This window comes from Brassica napus, chromosome C1 (genome assembly GCF_020379485.1).
Source record: "Brassica napus cultivar Da-Ae chromosome C1, Da-Ae, whole genome shotgun sequence".
NCBI classification, from domain to species: Eukaryota; Viridiplantae; Streptophyta; class Magnoliopsida; order Brassicales; family Brassicaceae; genus Brassica; species Brassica napus.
This window is the reverse complement of record NC_063444.1, coordinates 44,891,739-44,897,299: the sequence shown is the minus strand read 5'-3', so window position 1 is coordinate 44,897,299 and position 5,561 is coordinate 44,891,739. Positions and strand designations below refer to the sequence as shown.

At 33.3% G+C, this 5,561-nt stretch overlaps 1 pseudogene; it reads left to right on the top strand.

The window, feature by feature from the left end:
• The first annotated feature begins 272 nt into the window (after nt 1–272).
• LOC111202392 lies at nt 273–1,984 on the top strand (annotated as a pseudogene).
• The last annotated feature ends 3,577 nt before the right edge of the window (nt 1,985–5,561 follow it).

The following is a 5,561-nucleotide window of genomic DNA, read 5'->3' as shown; positions in this document are numbered from 1 at the left end:
TCTACGTGGTTTGTCCAGATTTATCGTTTTCTATAACAGAAAATGATTTCATGGTCGGGGCCTTTTAGTGATGCTTTGGATTTTGTTTGTGATTTTCCATGATTCGTTATAGATAAAATTTATTTGCTTCTTCTACGGAAAGGGATATACTGGCCCTTTAAGTAGTTCGAGATCGTTTGAAGTCGGGCGTTCGATGGCTCTTTTCATAATGAAGTGGATGGATTTGTCACTTTAAGGAGTGTAGAATGCAAGGCTTGAGCTTTCTTCGCGCCTCTCCGGTATTTTTTTTCGATCTGCGTGATATCATGCTCGATATATTTTTGGATACAAGATAAGAGCTTGTTCAAAAGCTCACTATCGATCTGAGAGTGTAAAGTTTCATTGGCTCCTTGACTTCAGCTCTTTGGGACTTGTGTTGGTCGATATTCTTGAAGAGTCGAACTCGGCCACTAAGCTGCTAAGGTTCCTTGGACATATGACTAGTTGTTTTCATGGAGCAAGATCCAGTTTCGGCTCCTCGAGCTTCTGCATCAGAGATCGAACTAGATGCCATTATTGGAGGAGGGCGACTTCTTCCATGGCGTCGCGTTCCATTCCGAATGAGTATTAAACCCTCCCAAAACCTTTGTTTGGCTCATCTCCTTCTTCACTAGTCTCTAGGGTTTTGTAGCTTCCTTCCATGGCGTCGCGTTCCATTCCGAGGCTCTTGACACGATCCTTCCCCTCTCCAGAACCCCGGCGGCTCCGTCTCTCCTCAGCCGATCCCGTCCCCTCGCCGCGGCTTTGTCCTCCGTTCTCCGCGGCGGATTTGTTTCCGTCAAAGGTCTTTCCTCGCAGGCTACGGCGTCTTCTCTGAAAGATCCGAGTCCCAACTGGTCGAACAGGCCTCCCAAGGAGACGATCTTGCTCGATGGGTGCGATTTCGAGCATTGGCTTGTGGTTGTGGATCCGCCTCAGGGTGATCTTACTAGAGACGAGATCATCGATGGTTATATCAAAACCCTAGCTCAGATTGTTGGCAGGTAAAACCCTAAATTTCAAAAGTCTCTTCTTTTGGCTTGGACCTGATATGTTTTGGTTTTTGAAATTGGACAGTGAAGAAGAAGCGAGGATGAAGATCTACTCGGTTTCGCATCGGTGTTACTTTGCTTTCGGTGCACTTGTGTCTGAAGATCTTTCTCACAAGCTTAAAGGTTTTATTTTTTCTCCAGTTATGTGTTTGAATTTGCGTTTTAACTGCCTTATGTAACTATGCAGAGTTGCCAAATGTGCGTTGGGTTCTTCCTGATTCTTACCTTGATGTGAGGAACAAAGGCTCACCTCCCCAACGTCCTCCCATGGGAGGCCCTCCTCCACCTCAGAACTATGGGGGACCCCCACCACCACCTAACAACATGGGAGGACAAATGCCTCCACCGAACTATGGAGGTCCACCACCGCAGAACTACATGGGAGGACAGAGGCCACCAACAAACTATGGAGGAGCACCACCACAAACCAACATGGGAGGGGCACCACAACCGAACTATGGAGGAGCACCACCACAGACCAACATGGGAGGAGCACCACGGCAGAACAACATGGGAGGAGGTCCACCACCAAATGCAGGATGGTCAGGTAACAACAACAACTACCAGCAGCAGAGTGGTGGAATGCAGCAGCCACAGTACCAGAACAGCTATCCACCAAACCGGGATGGCAGCGGGAACCCGTACCAGGGTTAGAATAGTTGAACCAGTCGGGGGTTTTCTTTTATTCATGCATTCTGGACGATGTATAGGTAGTCTACGGAAGGTAGGGAGACTTAAAAACTCCTTTTGTTTTCAGTGTTTATCAGCCAGGTACCGTGCGAGAGAATAACCTTGAATAACTGTGGCATGGTTCTGGCGTTTTTTACTTTATATCCTAAATCCCATCTTAAGAGTTATTAAGTGAATGGATTGCCTTTGTTTAGTATGCATCTTTAATAGCTGATCGTTGTGTCTTTGTTTGACTTTTTTTAGGTCGAGTTAGTATGACTTACTGTTCTCCAAACATGTTTCCTGGCTGCTTGTAGAGCAAAATCGATGCTCAAAATTACATTAGAAACGTTTCTCAAGGACAATGTCAACATATCATGACATAACCAGTATATTGTTTGCAGAGCAAGTGTCTTTATCTGCGGTTGGTAACAAAATAATTGTATGTGGAGGTTACATTGCATCAACAATTTAGGTGATCAAGTGATGCTTAATTGCTCACTCTCGTGTGACTATATCAACCAGTTGCATTGCCTCGGAGTCGGATGATAAAATTACAAAATCACTCAGCATCTCAGCCAGTATGCTAGCTCTCGTCTGGTGAATCTGAAAATTGCGAGTGCTTCCAGTTCCACGAGTTGAATAGATTAATTAGACATATCCAAAGACTGAATCTGAAGGAGAAAAGAGCGGCAAATATATATACTACTTCGGCGTGTTTGGCCCAAATCTGTAAATCTCAGCCCAAAGATAAATTCCCCATAGACCATCGAGTACCATTTTGGGGACACTGGATATAAATAAGTAACTAGATTTTTGACCCGCTATTTTATTTTCTAACAAAACTTTAATTTTTGATATTTTATTTTTTGTTGTGTTAATATTTTTATTTTGGCACATATATACTATAAATTATATTAAATTTTATCTTATTCTAAAGATATACTATGCAAAAAATATATTAAATTTTGCTAATATTTTTGTAATATTTCTTTTTTTGGGTATATATATGTTTTGCCATAAATATTTTATTATTTTATTTTATATAAAAATATTTTTGATTTAAATTATGTAATTTATATAATGAAAATAAATTAGTCTAACACAATAAATTTTCATGTTTATCAATTATTTAAATAAAAGTTAGATGGTTTAAATTTCTAACTAGTTTTATATTGTAACCTGAAAAGACAAATAAAAAAAATTTGTGCTGTAAAATGAGATATGTTAGTTTAAATAAATCCATAAACTATTGAATGTTAAAAACAACTAACTAATAGGAATAATTAATTGCTTATTTATAAACAAACTAAAAACTTATTATTTACAAATAATCTAAACAAACTTGTATATATGTAAACAAAATTATTTTCAAAAGATTTGTTTCCTTATTAAATGAGTGAAATAAATTAAAAAGATTCTAAAATAAGTAATGGCATGATAATATAAATAAATTAAAAACTAATGATAGAATTTTAATAGAGATTCTGATTTAATAGTATAGATAAAATGAGAAAAACTAATGTTTGCTAGTGCTGCTGTAGTGACAACGTGCATTTATCTTCCTTGCAATGTTTGATTTACAAAGATATGAAAGTGTACTTGTTGGTGTATTATTGTTGGATCACGAGCCCTTCTGTCTTTATGATTTCCATTTTCATTACTTTGATGAATAAATACATGTCAAAAGAAGTGAGATAGTGAAAGAACATTGTGTCCTCTTTCAATGTCTCACCGTTTCTTTTATTTTCGTACTTTTTTATAAACAAAGTAAAACTCAAAAATGCTTGGTAAATTAGTGAATATATCTTGTACAATTTAATAAACATATCTATTTAGTCTTTTTCTATACATTCGTTTCTTCACTAAAGATTTATTCAATGTGTTTTTTTTCGTGAACTATAATTAGTGTTTATATATTGGTCTCTATAACGATCTTGATAATAGTATTTTAAGTAATGTTGGAGGATGAACACAAGAAGAAAATATGAGTAGTAGATAGAATAGAGACCTTCGAAATTGAAATAATTTATGATAGCAAATGGACTGAAGAAGAGTGTTTAATTTAAAACCAAACAAAACAAATGAAAATTTATGTTCTTGAGAATAAAGGAAACATGGAGACAAATGACTATATAGAAACTGATCCGAATGGTACTATATCATGGATAGCATACGACCAAAAAGCACGAACATGCCCGGTCAAGGATAAAATCGTGATCTCGTTGTATAATAATCAAAGGGTAAATTGTAGGTGAAGTCTGTTGATTTTCAATGAAGCCATTTGTCATCTGTCGCCACCTGATCATGATTTAGTAGCAATGTCTACGTGCCAAATCCGACTTCACGTGTCTTTCTCTTTCAGATGAGTTGTTTTTGCGTCATTTTCATGTTCACTCCTCTTACTGTTCAATGTAAAACAAGTTAGACGTCTACGAACTTTCAATTAGTACCTAAAGTCTGCAAGCACTATGAATATTAACATAAAATAATAAACAAAAGATACATCAAGTGGTCTACTAATTTACAAGTGAAGCATATTCAAGTTGAATCTTATCAATAATAGCATAAACCAGAAGTTGTTATGTTGCGGAAAAATTGTTATGTTGCGGAAAATTGTTATGTTGCGAAAAATGGATCACTACTACTTGTCTAGTTGGTCATATGCCAAAAAAAATATTTGATGAAGCAGGTGCATACCGGCTTACTCTATCGAATTCTGTAAAATATTAATTTGAGGTTATTAAATTTTCACTGTTTCATTTTAATTGTTGTTTTAGATTTATATACACAGATTAAAAAAACATTTAGTTTTGTATATTTTTTAATGAAAATATCATTATTTATACATTTAACCATATTTCAACCAATAAAATTAAATTAAAGAATAGTGTTAATGTTTTGCATTGAAATTTTAAGATAACATTAGATCTCGACCCGCGCAACCGCGCATATTTTTGTTTTCATTTATTTTTATATAAATATTTTTTTTCAATTCTAAATTGGTATATTTTATAATATATATATCTCTATCAATTTTTAAAACATAATAAGTTTACGGTATATTTTTTTTCAATGAATAGATTGTTTCAAACTTTCACATGTATTTGTATCTTCTTCTATATATATATATATTTTCAAATTATTATTTCATTATTAAAATCATAACTATATATATAAAGATTAGTAAAATATTTTTTTATTGTGATATTCAAAGATATTGTAACATTTCACAAATTTAGAAAGTTTTTACAAAATTAAAATTTTCGCTTCATAGATTTATATTATCGAGTAAATAATTAAACACTTAGTTTTTGTTTAATTTTTAAAATAAACTATATAGTTTAAAATTTGTTTTCATTGGTTTAAGGTAGTGAAGATTAATCATTGTTAGATAATATGGTTTTTGTTATTTAAAAAAAAACTTTATAATTTTAAAAGATAACATCGACAAATATTTAGATATTTAACATATAGAGGTATAATATTACAACATTAAATTATATCTATTTAATTTATAATATTTATAAATCTAATGAATCATCTATTGTTTAAATCCAATTATTGATAGCACAATAAAAATATCTGGTAAGCCCAAAATTTAAATGATAAAATTAGAAATTAAATGTAACACGGTTTTTTAGGAATATGTCCATTAGATTTATTTAAAAAAAAAATCACACATAAATTAAAGTTGTGACTTCTGTTTTAATATATAAGATTTATTTTGTAACGAAATTTTAATTTACATCGATAATTAAACTGGAACGGAGATAATATAGACTCCCATAATCATAATCATTATATTTTGTTGTGTTGCGA